Raw genomic sequence first — 23,765 nt, forward strand, 5'->3', positions numbered from 1 at the left:
TCGCCAGTCCTGGTGACGGGGTTAGCATTCCCCCCTTTTAGAGGGACACGACATGGAAGTAACCTTGAACCCCGGTTAAAGTTGACTCAAGCCTCAGCATCACAAAATGGATGCTGCCACCAGACACAAGTCTGACCTCCTGCTGCTGGGAGACCTTCCAGCGAAGGGAGCTTGGACAAAGGGTTTCCTGTCGAGGGCGGTGTTAGCACCATCCCAGACAGGGTTTGTGTATCCCAGGTAGGCAGGGCTGAAAGGAAGGTGATTGCCAGTGGCACCCCGGTGCTCACTGTGCATAGCCCGGCTCAAACCAGTTTCGGGGGCACACCAGCCCCTGAGCTGGCGCGAAGCCGGACAAAGGATAGGGGTGTAACCACCCCCCTCCTGGCTCCACCCATAGGTAGAACCTAGTCACGGGCCAGCCCCTTTTTCTTAGAATAAAGGTAGGAGCGAGTCCCCTTCCCAAATTGGATAATCAGATAATCGGATAACTCCGAATCACGAACTACTTTCCACGAAAGGAACTCTTGACTATTTCTGAAGACTCTCCCTTGTGGCTAAGGAGTAGCCACCCTGCACCAGCAGGCACCATCTAAGCGCTTGCGGTTTGCTGTAAGTCTCTCCTACGGATCAAGACTGCCCAGCTCGACGAGACCCGAGTTCCCTGCCATCTCTGACCTTTTACCTCCCTCATCAGCTCAGCTGAGAGTCGTAGGTGTGACGAGACCTGCGGGACCGGCTATCTTCAGAACCTGCACGACGCTTATCTAGCACGCCCACCGAGGGACCCTCGAGTGAGTGCACCTAGGGTTTGAGAAGCCCTAACCCTGAGCAGCTCCAGCATCGAAGTCTGCCTCCCCAGCATCCCCGAGATCTGCGTGGGGGCCCTTCCGCTCCTTGTTGTTCACCGCGTTGTTCGACCACTTGCCGACCGGCTTGTGGCCCTCTTCACGACGCACCACGATTGTTTCATCACTAGTCTGGTTGCTCCAGACTGGCTCTTGCTCCCCTTCAACAGAGGAGTACCACGGACCCTCCTGGTCCACTCCCGACGCCATCTTGACTCCCCCGCTTGGGTGGCCACTGCCAAGATCCGCTGCCCCTTCCTGGGCCCAGCATCATCGACAGCAGACACCTTCGTGGGACAGCTCGCCCTCCATCCTGGTCGCCGCCGCGCCTCCTGGTCCGAGGAACAGCCGAGTCCGACGTCACCCACTCACCTGGTCGAGGTGACTTCAGCCGGTACCCTCCTGGTACCCACACGATCGCTGGCTAGCGGTTGAGAACTGAGTCCCCTCTGCTTTCAGGTTTTCCTTCACCACCGATCCAGGCTTGGATCGCTCTGAACATCGTCACTGGTCGCCTGCCAGCAACTTCTTCTTTCAGGCTCCTGAGACTACACGAGGACTCCCGACATCTTGACGAACTTCACGCAGCCGCAGCCTCCGGGCTAGGTAACTCGAGCATCTCGGTGCTCCATCGCAGGTTCGCTCTACAAGTGTCCAGTTCCTTTTTCGTTTAGTCCCACTGATCGGATCACTCCGGAATCAGTATCTCCAGACTCTAACCATTCGCATTTCACTGTTAGTGTAGATGGTTTCTCGTGCCCCTCGGGCATTTGTGTAAATTGTGCAACTGAAGTATTTTCCTAAGAGTTTTGCAGTGTGCTTAGCTCCCTGACTCATAAAGAGCCAGGGTAGTCTTGTTATAAATAAATATCCTTTTATTTTCATAACAACTTGTGTGGTGTCCTTTCACTTGGTGTTCAAGGGGTATATGTGATGGTAAACAGCTGGCTTAACACGCCCTCTAGAGTTTAGCCTAAAGACTGCTCGTATCCACGCTACTAGGATAGCTGGTCTAAAAGGTTGACTTACAACCAATCATCAATAAGGGTCGTTTGGAATGATACACAGTGATCACTAGAATAGTGAGCACTACATATCAGGCCAACTTCTCACACGGGGCACTAAAGGGAAAAAGTCAAGGGAGTTGGATATTTTAACCTCACTCATTGAATCCAACTCGTGCCAGAGGGACCTGATCGTAGCTGGGGATTTTAATGTCACCTTCGAACCCCTTTTAGATTCTGATTTGGAAGGGGGCACTGACCCCTACGAGGACGGTCAATGGGGTATCCCAGTTCTTTCGTTACCCCCCATCAAAAGGTGGTCTACGGCAGCAGTCCAGATAAACGCATTTTGCCTTGGAAATGGCTTACGGGCACTGAACGGCAGAACAAAGGGTGACATGATGGGAGCACATACCTTAGATAATGGCCGCTCGGCCAGTAGGATTGATTACGTCCTTTGTTGTTTGAGGCTGTGGCGTCACCCTATAGATATGGTGGTGGAGAAAAGACTAGAGAGCGACCACAACCCCATTAGCGTCTCCCATTGTTGGTGGGGTTCACCCCGCTCATTGACCAAGGAAACAACTGTGGATCTCTTGGCGTGTGTCCCATCAAACGATATGCGGAGGCTAAAATGGTCTATGGTAATGACCAACGCCTCAGTAATGGCTCTCATTGACACCACTCTTTCTGCAACTAATGCGAATCTTGAAGTAACCTTGAAATCCCAGGACCAAAATGTACAAGCAACTAGAATACACGAGTCTTTTTTCGAGGACCTACGTGCTTTCTTTTTTAAACAATCAAGAAAGGGCACTATACCACCGTCCAAGCGACCTAGGTGGTACGATAAACAATGTAAAAGAGCAAGAGTCACCCTGGCTCAAGCCCTTTCCAGCGAGAGTTTACCTCTCATCCAATTTGCTAGACACTCTTACAGGAAATGCATTACTCAAGCTAAACGAAAATGGGATGCTTCGTATTGGCTTGAGTTGAAGGATGCTTGCTATGCCCGTGACACGAGATTATTCTGGAACGTGCTAAAGTGGGGCAGAGGGGGTTCCCCTGATAACCCCGCGAACCATGTCACCCAAGACGATTGGCTGAGGTACTTCAAACCCCAATACGCACGAGATCCCCACTGTAGTAATTTGGGCTCTACCCCATATGTTTTCTATTCGTCGGGGCCTTTTGGCTCTAACGACGTTTTAGTTGCCCTGTCTCGTGTAGCTGCAGGGCGGGCCCCCGGCTTGGATGGTGTCCCATCTGACCTTTTTCTTAGTAATAAAGCTTCCTGGAGCAAGTACATCGCCCTAATCGCGAACGCCGTGGCTGTAGGTGCCCCAGTACCTAAATCTTGGGGGGGAGCTATTATAATCCCAATATATAAAAAGGGCGATAAAACCCTCCCAGGGAACTACAGGCCCATCAGCCTAATTGACACAATTCAAAAAGTCATTGGGAGGATGGTACTGAATGAGGTACTCAGTTGGATAGAAGCTAATAAGATCCTTTCCAATCTCCAAGCGGGCTTCCGCAAATTTACCAGCACTGTGGACCAGGTGTTTCGCTTTAAACAATTACTTTGGAAGGTAGTTGAACTAGGCAAAGGCAGTCTTTATGTCACCTTTGTGGATTTAAGAGCAGCCTTCGACCTCGTCCCTCGAGAGCATCTCTGGAGGGTCCTAGAAAAGCTAGGTCTACCTCCGGAGCTCTTGACTCTAATTAGACTCCATGAGCCTAACTTTGCAAAAATACAATGGGGTGGTCGGGGGGAAACAACCCAAGAGTTTCCTGTTGAGAGAGGTGTGCGCCAGGGATGCGCCATGGCTCCCACACTCTTCTCCTTGTATATCAACGGAGTAGTTGACTACATGCTCCAAGCAAACACTGACGCCCCCAAATTGGCAGGAGTCCCTATACCAATACTAATGTTTGCCGACGACACCCTTATAGTGTCTAAAACACCGTGCGGCATGCAAAGGGCTCTGTCAATTTTCGAAAATTTCTGCAAAGATCATGGCTTGGAGGTAAACGTGGCAAAGACTAAGCTTATGACCTTCAATCCACACCCAAGCTACAGAGCTGGCAAGCTTTTAATGAACGGCCAAATCCTGGAGGAGGTAACAAACTTTCCTTACCTGGGCATCCATGTCTCCCATAATAACCGGTGGAATAGACATTTGGAATTGTCCACGTTGAAATTCACCCAGATCACGGGGGCGCTGGTTAAAGAGCATAAAAAATCGCTCACTAAACCTATCAAGCCAGTGCTAGAAGTATACGAGGCAAAGGCCCTAAACTCTGTCTTGTATGGGGCAGAGCTTTGGGGTTTTGACTCATTAACACCCCTAATAGCCGTAGAAAATAAATGTTTCCGTTACATCGTCGGCTTGCCACAAAGTACGTCAATGGTCCCATTGCGTTATGACCTAGGTAGAAAGGGCATTAATGATCTGGCCAGTCTCCGTCCGGTTCTATACTGGAGGAGACTATGGACTACACCGGAGCTACAACCCTACGCACTGGGTATCTTGGACATAATCCGGGTTGATAAGTTCCACAAGATTGGATGGTTAAGGAACCTTCGTGAATCTTTAAAAGCCCTGGGGTTGGAAGATCTATGGAATGATCCAGTTGGTGCCGTGTTCCCAGCTAAAAAGCTATTGAAAACATTATATTGGGAACAGGTAAACCACAGGGTATGGGGTTCTTTTTCTGCCCCTACAATGACCAGCCGCTTTCTAGAGGCAAAGGCCTCACCTATCCTGGAATCTTACTGGGATTTGATTATTTCACCAACTGACAGGAAGCTTTATTTCCAACTCAGAGCAGGCTCCCTTCCACTAAGGGCTCTAACTTGCGGGTGGTTTGGTACAACTATATGCACCTGTCCTGCTTGTGGCGCTAAAGAAGAAACAATTGCTCACTTCTTGTTTGTCTGCCCGGTATATGTCACCCCAAGACGTCATTGGCTCTCTCCTTTATGTAAACTTCTGGGCACAAGGAGATCCGCCGTTGCCATTAGAATTCTACTTATAAGCACCTTACCATTCCACTCAGTAGTTTTAGCCAAATACACGGGGTGGGCATGGTCCCTCAGATTAAAAGCCCTCCGGTCCAGTGAAAAGGCACATAGGTAGGGCCTCAAACATGATTACTATTCGTGTATTAACTTTTTTAGCACCACTTGATCATTGAGGTTTGATCCATATCATCTTGTCTACTCAATGTTTAATATCCCTTTTACCTAAAACTTTTATCTATTTATTGAAAAGTTTTAGATTTTTAACCATTTTGTGACTTGTCCTATCTGTATTCGTTTTTTGTTTTTGTGTCTTGTATGAATTATTTTAATTCGAATAAAGACTGTGATGATGATGGTCTGATTAGTCACTGGTTTCCAAGGTGCCTGCAGTCAGAGTAAACTTTTGGCTGCTATCCTTTTGCTTGAGTTTTTCTTTCTTTCTTGCTGGAACATGAGTACCCTCACAATATTGTTCCAAACAGCTCAGAATTGAGGCTTTTTCTCCAAAGAGTGCAGAATATATCCCCTTCTGTACCCAAGCCCTGTCCCTATTATGACTCCTAACATGCCTCGGTCCTTTGTATTGTAAGAGAAAAAGTACTGTTTTTAACCTAGTGGTTGAATTGCTGGCCAAAATAGGAACCGTCGTTCAAGTGATTTTACACTCTGAAGCTAAATTATCTTTGGGTACAAACAAATTCAACATCCCCCCCCAGCTCTGAGAAAGATGCTCTGGCTCTCACTTGAAACCAGAATCAAATTAAATTGGCCTGTGTAATTTTCAAAGCAATTCCTCTCACAAATTAAATATTCAGCTCTGTTTTAAAAAAAAATCAGGTTATTAAAGCCTCAGAAGTAAAGGACTCTGAAGACTAGATTATTAAAAAAAAACTCTGGCCTGTTCAGCAATCCTGCACTACTTCTCAGGAGCAACCCCTACAATTTGATATTGGGTTACTAACATGATGAAAGGACAAGAAAAGTTTCAGCTTTTTTTCTCAATAAGCCTAAAACCTACCTTTTCAAAAAAAGTTGGATTGTGCTTTTTTTTTTCTCCATGCTCTGGAAATTCTAAATCTCTCTGCATCTTCCTTTGCAGGTCTCGCCTGGCGTTAGCAGCGCACATGTGCTGCTCTCGCCATGCGAGGGCCTCTTGGAATCAATATGGTTTTAGACCTCGTGTCTCAGCTCCGCCTGTAATTTTCATTGGCGAGCGTCGTTTGTCATCGGTGTTTAACATAGTTTGTTGATTGCACCACAGTGTCCTTAGCCCCTCCTGGTTGCCATCCTGTCCACTTTAGGCCACGCCCACCTGGACCGGATGTTTTACTTGCGGCAGGAGACGGTGGGTTTTATATTAACTTTCGGCACTTTCTATTTTACTATTGCATGCTCTGTTCTCTGCTCAAAGCGCGTTGGGCTTGTGGCGATTTTTTTTTTTTTTTTTTTTTGTTTTTTAAAGATTGCATGTGTAGGCTTACCAAACTGCTTGTAACTTTACCTCGCACGAAAAACAATCTTCCTTTATGTCCTACTTTTTCACATTCTTCTTTAATCATTGACCTTTCATTTATTTACATAGTTAATGAATTAATATTTGACTGCCATCGCCTTTCCTCTTGTGTGCCGTTGCTCTGCGGACTACTTTGAAATGTGCGCTTTTCGTGTGGCTCGTGCCTTCTCTCCTGTGAAGTCTGGTGTTTACCTGCTCCATAATGCGCTGCTGTTTGTTCCCCTGGCGTCAGTATTTCTCTGCCCCTTTTCGCAGATTTTCTTCCTCGCTTTCTGAAGCTGGCTCTAATGTCTGGTCACAGCTGCCCCCTGATGGTCCCTTCGATAATAACATCAAAACGGTTTAAAACACAAGTCCACGCAAGTCCTGTAAGCTGTTCGGAGACTGGAGGGGGTTCAAGTCGACCTATTCGCTCCATGCCCACTGTGCAAACAGATGGGACCCTTTTTAAGGACGCGGGGGCAGCCCAAATCACACCGAGACCTTGATTGACACCTAACTAAACTACAGAGGAGTGAAATTAGGGAACTGCTGTGTGTAAGCTAATGACTGTGGGCGACCGGGCGTGTGCCAGCCACCACGGACGGAGCCTCTTCTGGGGTCAAAGGTCAGTTCACCCAAATGCCTCGCCCACCTTTAATCACTGGTCCCTCATCTCCACACTCAAACTCGGATTAGTAGTTCGGTCCATTCCATCTAACTCATCACTTCTTGCGTGTCCTAGGCTATTATTTCAGAGTGTTGCAAAGATTTCTAGTTCACCAGTGTTGGGTATGAATAGTTTTCTCAAGCTTCTTTTTATTACTTCTTTGAAATGACGCGATTGCAGTACAAGGTTTGTCAAGAGAGAAACAAAACTACACTTCGTGCTCTTTACTGGAAAGCTATGTTTGATTTGCGTTGGCACATTTTTTTTTTAAATTCACATGAAGGCGTTTAAGATTGTGCAGTTTGGAGATCGGGAGATACTGAGAAATTGTGCAAACAGAAGCAACTGGGCAGGATAGATTAGTCCTTTTATTTAAGGATAGATACTATGTTGACACCGTCTGTGGCGCTTAACAGGAACCCAGGGGAAACTCCTGCTGACTTTTTATCAAATGTTTTGCAGTGGAATAATCCATGTTGTATGTGTTTTTGAAAAAAAAAGACGGGGATTGCCACTATTTCATGGAAGAGCAAATTGAAACTAGCAGTCTCTAAAAAAGTGAATGTGTACATATAACTATATATCCAAACAAAAAGCCCCCAAGCTTTAAGAACGCAACTCCACCGAGGATCGGTTCCACTGAGCCTTTATTGATAAACGGAAAACAAACACCCCCCCGGTGACATTTCCCTGACGCGTTTCGGTGCACCTGCACCTTAAACATAGGGAAGGGAGAGATAGAACTATATATAAATGCACATATCCGCATATGTATGCAAATATATATATGCATATATATTTACAAATCTATAGCAATGCATATGTATGCATACATAAATATTTACACATATATGCAAATATATATGAATACATAAATATACAATATATATGCAAATATATATATGCATACATATATGTGCACATACATATGTGTTTTTGTGTGTATATATTAGTGCATATTTATATATATGCATATATATTTCCAAATATAAATGCATACATATATGTGCATAGAAAAATATATAAACACTTGTATGCATATATAAATCAAAAACGTACACTAATAAATACAAAACTAAAAAACGACTCCATTTACAAAACCAATTGCTTTAACTTGGACAAAGGCGAGACCTATTGCATTTCCAATGCTTGTTCTATTTGAGCCACCTTATACTTAGTCTCCCTCCCCTTTCTTATGCTCACCCCTCTCATTTCTCTCCACTTGATTCCTCAAGTAATGGAAACAAATACTGTTGCTTTTACCCAGCGTTCTTGACTTTACTCTGGTTTGTCCAATGTAGTCCTGGCCCTTTGATATACCTTTGTAAAAAAAAAAAACATTGTCCAGAAATGTTCATTTTTTTATTTGTTTTGTATCCTTAGAGGAGTAATTTAGCTTGGGTAGACGTTGCTAATCCGAGCCAAATTTTTTCTGGATGATATTTTTAGAAATGGTGATGTGTTGCAGTGATGTGATATTTCTGGAACCATGAGACCTATATACTTCATTTTAGTGTCAAAACATAGGTTTTCGGTGTCCAGTAGTCTTACAGAGGCAGAAAATAACTCCTCAGAGCAACCCTTCTACCATTTTCCAAAATGGCGGCTCCAATTTGTGTTTTAGTCGTCATATTGGTCATATTTTTTAATATTTTTGTTTCAGGTTTTCCATGGATTCAAATTTGTAAACATGAGCAAAGCAGTTGGTAGCATAGGATCTTTACCTCCTGACAGTGTTGCTAACTGATAAATCTTAGAACTCCTTCAATAAAGAAAAAACGTGCCATATGCCAAACTAATCGGAAAGAAAAGCTAACATGAACTGCAGCTCGACAGAAGAGAGTGAGATGCTACAGAAATACGGTGAGCTGAACTTCACAAATGATTGAGAACTGATGGGTGGAGAGGATCAAATATTTTCATTGTAACAAGTGCTACAAGTTGTATACAATGGAAATAGCAGAAACCAGTGAATCACAAAAAGAATCAGTCTTCTGAGAAAGACTGCAACCAAACCCAATGTCCATCCACTTAGAAGATCAGTGGCTACCTCTCATACTCCTCCAACAACTGATCAGGAAGCATAGGATCACCAATGTGTTCCCTGTGGAGTAGCCTGAACAAGGGCCAAAGGTGTTGGTGAAAGAACAAAGTATAGAGAGTGTGAGTCAAAAAGGGCAAACCTGTTTTTATTTGCAGCTAGCTTCTTCCAAGATAAAGTTTTCAGCCGAGTAGCTGATCTAAAGTGCAGAGTGAATGTATTTGTAGCAGATTTGTATTACTATCTGAACTGCATGCGTACATACATTTGAAAATATGAATGAACAATGAGCTCACAGCAGAAATGTAACCACAAGCCTTCAGTTAAGTTTGCACTCTTTGAAAAAAGGTAAATTAAGTTTTGACATCACTCTTGAGTGCTGCCTGTGGGTTCACACTCCGTGAGATCAGAGAAATAGTGGTCAACATAAATTAAACTGTATTAATCCATAATAGGGAAATTAATGTTTCTGATGAGAATGCACAGTGACCGAATTAGTTTTTAGAAGTTTAACCAAAACAATGACCCACTTATGGTGTTCTCAGCCGATTTGACTCCTAAAGTTCTTGCTGCCAAAATAAGTTCATAGGATGCAGTAAAATCAGCAGGAACCATTTTAAGAAACATACCAAAAGATTTAGATTTTGGACTTAATGACACATTTTGTTATGCCTTAGAGCTCTGCAAATCATGGGAGTCAACAAGAATTGCAAAACACCTAATTATCCGTGGGTCAACCAGAATGTCTTATGCTGTCTTAGATTTTTTTACATGATAGTTTAATAGCAATGCAAAAAACAGTTACAAACTAAAGTTATTGAGTTGGGAACAGAAACTGACAACATTGATGATGGCTTTAAAGATATAAGCGAAGAAGTGGAAGACAATCCCATGAGCCAACAGGCTTATGCTGTGCAAATGTACTGTCTTTTCCAAATCATGGTTTATGATTTACATCATAGCAAAAAGAGAACTCCGCTACACAGGATGACTGCCCACGCAATCTATAACTAGTACAAAAGTGGAGCGCTAATCACTTCAATAAATAGGATTGATGTATCAACAAGTTATGACATAGTACGGAAGAGGAACTTGTTAGCAGCTCATGCCGTAAAATCTTGTGAATATGATAGCACACCACTTCGAGGTTTATTTACCAGGACAGGGTTTACAATTGTTGCTCCTGATAATTTAGATTTTTAATACAGCTTTGTCTGTAAAATCAGCACACATAATACTGCCATGTTGCTTTTTCAAGACTGTACAAATGAAGTAGCATATGGAAAACAAGCTGTGCGGTGCAGACATATACAAACGAAGCAGCAAACTTCTAACCCAACTGCCTTGCCAACATGTGCAAAATCACTGCAAGCTGTCAACACGTTCCAGTTTACAAGAAAGTTTCAAAGCGGCTGAGGGTATGGTTGATCTTCTACCTTATGCTGCGGTCCGCAAAGCTGATTTAACTGTTTATCGTATCGCTTATTCGTTGCGGACTGAAGGATGAAGGAAAGCCTTTTCCTCTATGCGCTGGAATTCATGCTCTGATCTACCAGAATACCATTCCACTGAAGAAGGTTGAGTTTTTACCAGTAATACCTTATCCAGTTACAAACGACGCAAGAATGTGCATGCTCAGCTTGAAGACACTCTCTTGCTAATTTTCTGCGATGAAGGTGTTTTCCGTATTGTAGCTGACATTTTTATGAGCAGTCCAGTAGAATTTGATGATATTTATCCAATGATCGGCGTTTTTACATCATGACAAGTTGCTTTGCAGCGTGAAAGAAGTTCTCGGTGGATGTGGCATAGATGATGCACGTATTGAGGCTGAAGTCTTTGGAAAGAAAACTGTCCAGTCAGTATTAAGTAGAACTCATTGTTTGTTGTAAGATTCATATCTGAGGCTATAGAAGCATTACGTTGGAATGCTTTCTAGAACAAGAATGACATATTTCGTTTTGCATATCTTATCTCAGAAGTGAATATGGCACAGGGTGCACTTCATTCAAAAGACCTAATGCTAACCCAGGATAAGTTGAAAACACTCGGTTCGAAATCAGAAAACCTGAAAACTAAGTTCGTAAAGTTTGTCAATGAATGTGAAGAAAAATCTGAACTTTGCAAGTACTGTGGAACTGTTTTACACATTATGGCTCTAGTGAAAAACTTGATACATGCTGATCGGAAAGGTGATTGGGAGCTGCATGTGAAGCGTGTAGTCATTAATTACTGTGCCCGAATTTGATTGCATAATCTACCTGAGATATGGGTCCTGGGATTTGGAAAGAGTGAAGAAGCTAGAGGTGGCAAAACCATCCTTGTACAGAAAATTCATTCCAAAGACATTTTGTGGTGAAAGACAGAATGAAGGTTTAATGCTGTGGCTCCAAACATGAAACCGGGACAGACTATCTAGAGATCACAGAAAAACTCAGAGGGATTTGTTGCTCATACACGCAAGAATGAATATGTTGCTCAATGGCAGCTAGTTTACCATGTAGTCCTTTCTGTTTTCAATGTTTTCAGAGAGATGACAAATTAAAAATTAATGGACCATTGTGAAACTCAAACAATAGGTAACGACCCCCCCCCCCCCCCCTGTGGGGTGTCTCCCCGGGCACTGGACTGGACTGACGAAATTTATAGTAGTTGTCAATAAGTAATTTGCTCAATTATGCGGTTGAGTTTTTTTATTTTTGCGCTTGATTTTTCATTATTCCATTGGAAAACTTCATTTCCCAAAATGCAACATGTTAGTTTCACAAAGTTGTCTCAATCAGTGTTCCAATGCATTTCGGCATTGAGCAAATTACTTATTGACAACTACTATAAATTTTGTCACTCCAGTCCAGTGCCCGGGGAGACACCCCACAGGGGTGGCGTCGTTACCTATTGTTTGATTCACTTACACTCTCTGGCAGGGAGTGATACCCTGGAGCACGGCACAGATTTTTTAACACCATTTCTAACCACAGCCGTGCACAATTGACCACAACAAGTTCCATTGTGAAACTCCTCACCACAAACTTGTGGTAAAGATATGGGAACATTTTAATAAACCTGTTGACAGCCTTCATTTCATGCAGCAGCAAAGAAACCCCTTTAAAATGGCTGAGCCTGTGAGACTACACAACTTTGTGACAAAACGATATGTGGATAACTATATTAAGACACATCGACTAGATGTCGTGGAACATGGACCGAAACTATACGCAGAACTGAAGCAGGAATGATTTGTAGTGACAGAGAGAAGCTGTTTGACTTGATCACTAAATAGAAAATTCCATGCTTTAACTTCCACAGTAAGTTTTGTCCAACCAGCCGCTACAAAACAGGTTACAAAAAACTACTTTTGCAAGCGCATAGAGAGATGGAGGTACTAACAATAAAGGGGGTGAATTTCTCAAACATTTATCAAGGCATGATCTTTCAAAAAAACGCATTATTTGTTGGAGATGCTGCAACTAGACAGGTAAAGCACACTCCTACAAGAGCTCAATTTTTTTTTCACCTGTATAATTTCAATTCGAAAATGTGTCCTCATTGAAAAATACTGTTGTGGACTATTTGTCACAGTGGTGAATGGTCAAGATGTCATCCATGCAAAACTTTGGTGAGTTCCTTCAGACTGTTCCACCAGTATGTCAGTTTGCACCTTGCAAGAACTGCACATTGTCTGTGACAGTTATCTTGAACTGTCTTTCTAAGAATGTAAGAGAATCAGACAAATGTCTACAAGTGGAACAATTGACCTTGCCTGCCAATGAGGTTTTAGCCCTACTGTCTGATTCAGAATGTTATTGTAAATTGGATGGTAACCCTATAATTATAGGATGTATAATCAGTCAGCAATTTGAAGGTTGATGGGAGGGATGTCTAATTAGCGATATATTTTGTTACTGAAAAGTTAATATACATTGATTTCCATATCGAAGAGATGCTACCTAATATCCATAAGAACTCGGCCTGCCCTCTGTTGTCCAATAATTTCTAGGATTGGTACCCACTTGAGAGACTTTCAGAATATGTGAACACTTCATTTGTTTGTCGGTAATCTAGAATTATATCTCAAGGACACAAAATGTTTTAAATATGGTGAATGAAGTTCTTTGGGTAGGCAGCATGATGTTACCGACTTTAGATCTTGTCACAGTATATACTATTAACATTGTGGCTGTCAAGCACTGGAATAGTATTGGAGAAAAAGACAGGCTAACATAGCTCATGTTCCGACTTTTGTTTGAAGCCTGATGAAATGGACTGTTTCATATATACGCCATGACGAAATGCGTGTTGGCTGTATGTTTGCATAAAATAGTCAATGAATAAGAATTGGATTTTGCTCAACATCTGAGTAGTTCTGAACTGGGGTAATTCCTGGTGTTGGAGGGTGTAGAGCATCTACCCTCTCCCATTGCTGTGCACACATTGTTTGAAATGTTTTAGATACAGTTCTCATAATGAAAGACTTTGGAAGCCAGCATCAACAGTTTCTCTTGCCTCTCGATTACATTTATAAAAACGAGAACAAGGATGAAAATGATGCACCTCAAACCTAGGCAATTAGTGGACCAGGATATTAACGTATTGCAAGAAACAAAACCCATCCTGAAGACAATCAAAGGGAAAATTAACACCCTATAGTCTAAGTGGCCCGCATCTCAGACTGCTTAGATAAGCAAACTTCATTGATAGACGGGTTGAAAGGCACATTCTGTATATTGAGGATGACCTAGCCTTTGGAAGGAAAGATTACAAAGTTGGACAAAAAATTGGAGCGATGCCGAGGCAAATGGGTGGTGTGCACCACTCCATTGTCCTCTTAAGGATTTTGGGGCCTGCGCAAGACCTGCTCTGGTGGGCCCCAGTTCGGAACAACTTTGTATTTTATTATCCGCTTTCATTTAATTCAAGCAGACTGATGTCAAACAATTCTAAATATGTTAAAAGTTGAGATGGAAAAATAGATCTGAGATAGTTAACTTTCACAGGTGCCCCTCTGAAGGTGAGGGCCCTGGGCAACTGCCCACTTTGCCCCAGCCTTACGACCTGTCACCCCCAAACCCAGTGTGCACCACTGTCCGTTTGGTTTATCAGTATGGGTGGGAGGTTTTAGGGTTGTGCTAAAGGAACATTAGTAAATAGCATTCAGGAACTATAAATACCATACTGTTATGAATGATGACAGCCAGATAGATAATTGGAGGTAGCAATACCTATTTCCCTCCGAATTTATAAGTACTACTCTTCACTTCACGTGGTCTGCTCCTATATTTATGGATCTCTAACGACAGACCACCCTGAGTACAGGACTGCAAGCACTTGGCAAGTTCCCAGTCGGACCATTCACCAAAGATACTGATGCTAGACCTACTGATGTAAAGCTCCGCTTTCAAGTAGCATTTCCAATTGGAGGCTCTGCTCGATTTGGCTTTTAGGGTGAAAATCTGTAACAAAATATCAGAATACTTTAGTATCAACGATTGTTCAGTTACAGAACTCAGAAAACCTTGGGAGACCTTTAAGGACTACATACATGGAATATGCATTGTTAATCAGTTGGATTCCCCCTATCAGTTCTCTGCAATCTAAGTAAGATTGATGCTGAAATGTGCACACCAGAACATATACATGCTTCAAACAATTGAAGCACAGAGGCATTACAAGTTGTTGGAATTCTAAGAATTTTAGTGCAAAGTAGTAAGAATAAAGCGAATCATAATTATACGAGTCCATCCTTTAGGAATATTGTAGTGTTTGTATAATCTCTGATAAAACTTCTTTTTTGAAGAAAGAATCAAATGCATGCTAATGTTTGGTGTTGGAGGCGCCGGCAATATTGTTTACAGACTTTTTTTTTTTTTTCCATTACAAGCTATGCACTAAAAACTGGTAAAGTTTAAAGACCTAGTAGGCGGGGAAGTTAAATCCTTAGGGAAATAGGTAGCAGTGAGGATATTCGGTGATGGTGAACGTTGTGGCAGAACACTACGTTATTACCTAAATGCCTGGCAAATATTACAAGCAGTGACTTCTCAGATGAACACTTCCTGCAGGAGCGCCTTAAGCATATTAAACCGATTCAGGGAATACTATGAACAACTAAATAGCTTGTGTACACCATACACAGAATCAGACAACAGAATATTTAGATAGACTCACAGTAGTATGGCTGAGAGCACTCTGCATGCAACCAATAACAGAGGAACATATAAAAACTCAATCAAAATTGTGCTGAGTGGCTTTCACCGGGCACTGATAGTCTAACCGATATCTACAAATCATACATAGATATTAGAGCACCCACATTTTAGCAAAACTCTTAGTATTGACTCAAACCCAAAGTGGACCACCGCAAACATAGTGTTCGAGGCATGTGGGCTGCTGAATTCATATCTGTGCATAGATCGCCGCCTATTGTTGGGTCCGGATGTTTGCACGTTGTTGTCCTGGAAGAGTCTTCGAAGTATCCTGAGATAGGTGACTCCTCCCCTGGACCACAGTGCGCATGGGCATCCTCAGATTGTTTTTTCCGCCATTGGGTTCGGATGTGCTTATCTTAGCTCAAGTTAGGAATATTTAGTTTAAGGCCAAAAGGCCTTTAGTTTTCGTCGGTACTGTTCCCGCTCGGTATCGACCGCTTTCTTGCTTAGTTTAGCAAACTTCTTCAGGTTTTTCGGATCAGTTTAATCCAGCCATCGACCTTAAATCGACGATGGAATCGAGGACCCCATTCAAACGGTGTCCTGTATGCCACGCCAAATATCCACATATCGACGTCCACCCGGTGTGCAACAAATGCCTCTCGCCGGATCACGACGAATCGAAATGTATGGCCTGTGCCCGATTCCGATCCAAGAAGACTCTCCGGAATCGACGAGCAGCGAGACTAGAAGCGCAGCAATCGGCACCGGCCCCGGCCAACATCTTCAGCACCGAGGACGAGGATGTTGAAAGCGTGGAAGACATAAACTCCAGCCCCGCTTCCGAACACGATTCCCGATCGGAAGACGCCAATGAAGCGCTTTTTCACATGGAAGAAGCAGACGATGAGGTAGGAGACTACGATGAGGCCTTTGGGGCCGAAGAAGATGGCTCTGGTGAAGACCAGGGCCTACCCGTCGAAACGGAGGCTATCAAAGTGTGTCATTCTACGGCTCCGGTCGAGGGATCGCCTCCGGGCCTTACCCGAGACCAATCCCGCAGTTCTTCAGCCCCGCCTTCGGGCCCGGCCTCGAACATCCAGCAAGAGCCATTATTACCGAAAAAGACTGGTTTCCCTTCAACGAAACCGAAACCAATCGTTGCACCGGTTCCACAGAAACCGAAAGTGAAACTAGCAGTGGTCGGCTCGAAGCCCTCTAAGACCTCCACTCCTTCGACGCCAGCCCAAACCGTCGGCTCCGAACGCGCTAAAAGGGATTTCGGCGCCGAACTCGCTGCTGCGGACATCCGACCCGAAAAGGAAGGCCATCGGTACCACAAAAGCGCCTCGGCACTCGGCACCGACGCCATCGGCCCCGACCACCAAAGTTAAGATGGCCGCTCCATCGGAGTCCACTTCGAAGGCAGCGACACGGGTCAAGTCATCGACTCCGTCGACCGCTACTACCTCTCCTCGAATCGATGACCCGGTGGCTCCGAAGCAGTCCACGCCTACCTCGACGGAACCACTCGGCACCAAAGAACCTTCGGCGTTCTCGGTGCGACAAGTTGCGGCAGCATTGCAACGCATTAGGGAACGGGCAGCCCTCCAATCCACGTCGGGCCTCGACCCGAAATAGGCTCCGAAGGCACCTTCGGCACCAACCAACATCACTTTCAGTTTACGGCGCCGAAGATGTTTGAGATCCGAACACGTGTCCACCAGACAAGGTCCCCATCTACTGGACACTCTCCTACTGAGCCTTCACCGTCCCAATTCGCCGACACCGGCAGACTCATGCTCCGAAAACGGAAGGTCACGCCAGAGCAGGCCTTGGACTCTTACAGAATCCCTCTGAAGCAGAAACTGCCATCAGAGTCGGAACCGGTTCTATATGAACGCCTGCATACCTCCTATCCGGATCCCCAGTCCTTTTCTCCGACGCCCTCCGACACGGACGCAATTGAGGATTACATGGGTGATGATACCACCTACCCTAGGGATATAGATCCTGAGGAGCAGCAGGACCCAGATCAAGCTTGGGATGACCCTGCAGACCCCGGTGCCGCAACAGATACCCAGGACACGCAGCTTTACGGCGCAAAAACATCTCCCACAGAGGACACTGCTGCCTTCAATGCCCTCATAGAACGTGCTGCAGCCAATCATGGAGTGCAACTCCACTCTGACACAGTTGAGGACGACTTCTTGGTGGACACTTTCGCCTCCTCTGAGAGGACTGTCAAGACTCTGCCCATGTTAAAAGGTGTTCTCAAGCCAGCAAAGGACATTTTCAAGGAAACAACCAGGGCACGGGTGCTGAACCCCAGGATTGAAAAAAAATACAAACCTGCGCCCGGGGACCCTATGTACATTAGAGGTCAGTTACCTCTGGACTCCATGGTGGTTGCTAACGCTCGCAAACGAGCGCACTCGCAAACAACTGGTGATGCTCCTCCCCCAGACAAGGAGTCCAAAGTGCTGGAAACCTCAGGCAAGAGGATTGCAGCTCAAGCAGCAAACATCTGGCGCATTGCCAATACACAGGCCCTCCTGGCTCGCTACGATCGTTCCCACTACGACACGCTAGAGTCACTACTCCAACATGTGCCAGACGAATACAAAGAGGCAGCGGAGCTCCTCATCAGAGAGGGGCAACTTCTTACAAACGCATCCATTAAGTGCGCACTAGATGCTGCCGACACAGCTGCGAGGGCGATAAACACCAGCGTCATGTTACGCCGACACGCTTGGTTAAGAATCTCCGGATTCAAACCTGAGATTCAAAACAACATCCTAAATCAGCCTGTCAACCCCGACTACTTATTCGGACCAGAAGTTGACACCACCTTGGAAAAGATAAAAAAGGACACTGACACTGCAAAGTCAATGGGGGCTCTGCAAACGCAAACATTTCGTAGTGGCTCCTTTCGTCGCCCCGGGAATAGGGGAGCAGCTAGAGGACAGGGATCACAGCAGACATACAATAAAGGGGGCACACAGAGTACCTACGATTAAAAACAACAGAGGTGGATATCGTGGCTCCAGCACTAAGGGCAGAGGACGCGGTTACGGCAACACCAGGTCCTCACCCAAGAACAAACAGTGACGCCCTCTCCCTTCCCCCCGACCACGTAACACCTGTCGGGGGGAGACTCCAGCGGTTCCTGTCCACGTGGAAAGCCATCACCACGGACAGGTGGGTCAGGGATATTATCCAGCACGGTTACTGTCTCGAATTAACCTCCACTCCACCCACAATACCGCCAAAGCACCGTCCTATGTCCGCAGAGCACTTAACATTATTGCAGCAGGAAGTGCTAAGTTTGCTGCAAAAAGGTGCAATAGAGGTCGTACCCGTCAACCAGCAGGGGACAAGGGTGTACTCCCTGTAATTCCTAATCCCAAAAAAGGACGGGTCGCTCAGACCTATACTAGACCTCAGACCCCTCAACCACTACATTCTGTCGGAGCATTTTCATATGCTCACCCTACAGCAGGTTCTCCCACTGCTCAGCCAGGGAGACTTCCTAGCCACTCTAGACCTCAAAGATGCGTACTTCCACATACCCATCCACCCATCACACAGGAAATATCTCAGGTTCACTATTCAGGGACAGCACTATCAATTCAAAGTCCTCCCCTTCGGCGTGACAACAGCACCCAGGGTCTTTACCAAGTGCCTAGCTACAGTGGCTGCACATCTACGGCAACGACACATTCACGTCTACCCTTACCTGGACGACTGGCTTGTTCAGGCAAAGTCAGCCCAGCAATGTGCCAGCCACATGTCCCTCACCATTCACCTTCTTCACAGTCTGGGATTCTCACTAAATTACCCAAAATCACATCTACTACCCGCACACGTGCAACAGTACCTGGGCGCGACAATAGACACTCTGGCAGCCACAGCTCAGCCAAATTTAGTGAGGATCAACAGCATGCAACTGCTGATCTCCAAGTTCAAAGCACAACACTCCCTTCCTGCAAGAGTGTTCATGCAGTTGATGGGCATGATGGCCTCCTGCATTTTCATAGTCCAGCACGCAAGACTACATATGCGCCCGCTTCAGGAGTGCTTAGCACGTCAATGGAATCAGGCTCACGGGCAATTAAAAGACCTAGTGTTGGTGAGCGGTCGGGCATACAACTCTCTGCATTGGTGGAATCCACAAAACCTTTGCAAGGGCCGACCGTTCCAAGAGCCTGTTCCACAAATAATACTGACGGCGGACGCGTCTCTCCAGGGATGGGGAGCTCATGTACTCAATTACACAGTGCAGGGACTATGGACAACACAACAAAAGAAAATGCACATCAACCTTCTGGAACTGATGTCAATCTTCCTGGCAATGAAGGCATTCAAAGTACACTTGTGCAACAAAGTCGTGTTGATCCGGACGGACAACATGACTGCCATGTACTACATACAGAAGCAGGGAGGAACACACTCTCCACAGTTGTCTCATCTGGCTCAGAGCATGTGGAAGTGGGCCATTCAGAGGAACATATTCCTCATGGCGGAACACCTCCCGGGCAAGGACAACCAGATGGCGGATCTGCTCAGCAGACACAGCCACCAGATGCACGAGTGGGAGCTACACCCATCGGTACTCCAACTGTACTTCCAACAGTGGGGTCACCCAGAGATAGACCTATTCGCCACAAACAAACGCAAAATGCCAAAGCTTTGCCGCCAGGTTCCCACATCCACAATCACAGGGCAATGCGATATGGATGAACTGGTCCAGCAGATTTGCGTACGCTTTTCCCCCAGCGCCATTGATACCACTGGTGGCACGCAAACTGCGACAGCACTCACTGACGCTTATCCTAGTTGCTCCAACATGGGCGTGCCAGCCATGGTACACCACCTTTCTGGAACTTTCCGTGGTGCCGCATCAAAGGCTGCGGATAAAACCTGCACTTCTAACGCAGAGCCATGGCGAAATTCAGCACCCAGATCCGCAACAGCTGAACCTGGCAATCTGGCTCCTGAAGTCCTAGAGTTTGGCTACCTAAACCTGCCACCTGACTGTATGGAGGAGATCAAGGAGGCCAGGAGACCCACTACCAGAGCTTGCTATGCAGCCAAATGGAAGAGGTTTGTCATTTACTGCACCCACAATGACATCAACCCGCTAGACGCATCCGTTCAAAACATAATCTGTTACCTCTTACACCTATACCGATGCAATCTGGCATACACCTCAATACGCATCCATTTAACCGCAATAGCAGCCTATCTCCAGAACAGGCAGCACCTCTCTTTATTCAGAGTGCCTGCCATCAAAGCTTTCTTGGAGGGACTTAAACGAGTAATTCCCCCGAGACACCCGCCAGCACCAGTGTGGAACCTCAACTTGGTCCTCACCAGACTGATGGGTCCACCCTTCGAACCTATCCACTCATGTGAGATTCAATTCCTCACCTGAAAAGTAGCTTTCCTAGTAGCAATCACTTCCTTAAGAAGAGTTAGTGAGCTCCAGGCACTAACCATTCAAGAGCCATTCATACTGTTTCACGCAAACAGGGTCGTACTGCGTACCAACCCCAAATTCATGCCTAAAGTAATATCGCAGTTCCACATAAATCAAACTATTGAACTATCTGTTTTCTTTCAGAATCCACAAAATGTCGCTGAAAGAATGCTCCATACACTAGATGTGAAAAGGGCCCTCATGTACTATATAGACAGAACTAAAGACTTTAGGAAAACAAAACAACTTTTCGTTGCCTTTTCTCCACAACACAAAGGCAACGCCATCTCCAAAGCAGGTATAGCCAGACGGATCGTTAAATGTATTCAAATTTGCTATCAAAAGGCTAAACGCACATTAACGATTCCCCCACGAGCCCACTCAACACGTAAGTTAGGGGCGTCCATGGCTTTCCTGGGAAACATTCCTTTAAAGGAAATATGTAGAGCAGCCACATGGTCCACTATACATACATTTACCAAACACTACTGTGTAGATGTACACTCAAAACAGCAGGCAGCTGTAGGACAGGCTGTTCTCAAAACTCTTTTTCAGACCGCTGCAGCTGGCACTGGTGGCCGCCGCTAATAGGAGGTACTGCTATATATTCTATGCACAGATATGAATTCAGCAGCCCACATGCCTCGAACTGAATATGCTACTTACCAGTATGCATCTGTTCTTGGCATGTAGGGCTGCTGACATTCATATCGCCCACCCTCCTCCCCGGCGCCTGTAGGAGCTGCAGCTCTCAGAATTACTGTATAGCATGGTCATCACTTTCTGTATCTACTCCATCACTGCCACAATGGCGAAAAACAATCTAAGGATGGAGAGGATGCCCATGTGCACTGTGGTCCAGGGGAGGAGTCACCTATCTCAGGATACTTCGAAGACTCTTCCAGGACAACAACGTGCAAACATCCGGACCCAATACTAGGCGGCGATCTATGCACAGATATGAATGTCAGCAGCCCTACATGCCAAGAACAGATGCATACTGGTAAGTAGCATATTCAAAACCATCCCTGCCTACCAGCAACATTGGAACCCAAGGCTCCAAGGCAGCTATCTAGTCTGGGCATAAAGTATATAGGAGATTTATTTTCAGATGGGGAGTTTGTAAACTTATAACAGTTTAGGGGTGATGTAATATCAGAAAAGGCACTCAATACTTTTGCGTACTATAAACTTAAGAAACGTTTCAAAGGCTGGTGGAAAGCTGTGTCCTTATTGTTGGTGCTAGGGACCCCGGACTCTGCTTACCTTACTACACAAAGCTATAAATCCGTAGTGATCACAGAACCACTCTTTATTTGATGAGCAAGACACAGGTGGGAGTTTTATGTTGGAATGATCAGGCCAGAAAAATAGTGACCATTTTGCTGTGCAAATTTAGACTGGTCTCGCTAAATAGTTAACCTAGACTATTAAACTTTAAATTCTTACAAATATTCTACTACACACTCCCCAGATTATATATGTATGGGTTAGCAAAATCTGCTGAATGTCTCAGTTGTAGATGAAAGAAAGCTGGTTACATTTACCTGCCCTGGGAGTTCTTTGGAGTGAGAGCTTACTTGTTAGTTATTTAAGGCAACAGGAAAAATGCACCAAGTCATAGACCTTCTCCATTGATGGTGCTTATAGGCTATGTGCTATAGTGGCTATATCTTAGCTAATGTAAGATCTAATTCCACTCTAAAAGTTCTGCTAGCAAAACATAAGGAGTCAATGTGTTGGGCAGGAGTCTGCTCCTTAAGCCAAATCACAGATTTATTATATTGCAATGATGCTGTAGTCACATACTCCGCCCGCCTACTCTCCACTTCTCGAACTAAGGACCTATGCTCTCCCTACTCCTTTAAAACTATTGCGCAACCCAAAAAAGTAGATTCTTCGATGCACCTTGTTGCCAAATTTGCCGCACTTATGGGTGAACCTCTGAAATGTGAATAACAATGGGTATACTAGGTTTGCTTCATACGTTTTTTAACTCCATTTTTTTTTTAATTCAAACTCAACAATTTTGGAAGTTCCTCTTTAATTTTGCAGGACAGCAAACCTAATGGAAGGACCATCATATTGTCTCTAATCTTAGTTTGCCTGCAGATCAGAAACAAACCACGCATTCTTGGTATTTGGCTTGACCAAATTATTTATTAGACCTGTCCTCTGTTTCTACAGGACCTCACCCACAGCCTCAAAAGTAGAGATTTCCTGGTTATGGAAAAAAGCAGACTCCTCCCTACTATTACACAACTTGCGTGCATGGTTCCTAGGAAGATGGCTTTTGCACGCCTCTGCAGAAAAGTGACGATATGGCATCTTCCAAGAATTTCTTTGACTGAGTTAATTATATAAGCAATTAATTGTGCTAAAGCCCATGGTTTGTGTCGCAAGAAGGCAACAACCCGCACATGCAGTGACTTTATACATCCTCTTGTTGAAACTATATTGCAGAGGGACACCTGCACAACTATATAGTGTGTTTTGCTGCCTTTCTGAACTGGCATTGAGAGTATCTAATTCTCCAGCAGTCGAGCTTTCAAAAGACGTTTAATGCAAATTAAACACCCTATTGTCTTTTGGGACTAAAATAGGATTTCATCCAACTGTTACATACATTTTTTACTTGTTGGCATCATGTGTCTTCAAGCTCCTCTCGGGGAATTTGTGTTTGGAGCAGTGGTAATAGCTAAGCACACAAATGCTGTAAGTAATTTGTACCACTCAGACATGGTGGTTCTGACATTCATCCCTTCTTTCTTCCAAATGTTGTCGTAATCCCATTTTAATAATGTCATCATCTTATTTCCTCCTGTTGCCTCAGGTAGAGAAAAACGCCACATCGGTCCACTGTTGACGAGATGCTCCATCTTTGGATGTTAGTTATCTTATTAGCATAACGGATCTGTTTGCTACTGAGCAACTGTAACCTTTGGATGCTAGGTGATGGCCAGCTATGCGCACTACCCCACATAAATTCTGTTGACTGAGCTACTCTGCCTGCCATTGGGGCAGTGTCCAGTTAGGACAGGAATTCCATGCGCTGTG

The 23,765-nt window shown here is 44.9% G+C and overlaps 1 protein-coding gene across 2 annotated transcripts in view; it reads left to right on the forward strand.

The window, feature by feature from the left end:
- Nucleotides 1-23,765, forward strand: part of CCDC6 (coiled-coil domain containing 6) — a 402,320-nt gene that overhangs the window by 125,957 nt on the left and 252,598 nt on the right. The gene's annotated exons all lie outside the window — the stretch shown is intronic.

This window comes from Triturus cristatus, chromosome 1_2, assembly GCF_964204655.1.
Source record: "Triturus cristatus chromosome 1_2, aTriCri1.1, whole genome shotgun sequence".
Lineage (NCBI taxonomy): Eukaryota > Metazoa > Chordata > Amphibia > Caudata > Salamandridae > Triturus > Triturus cristatus.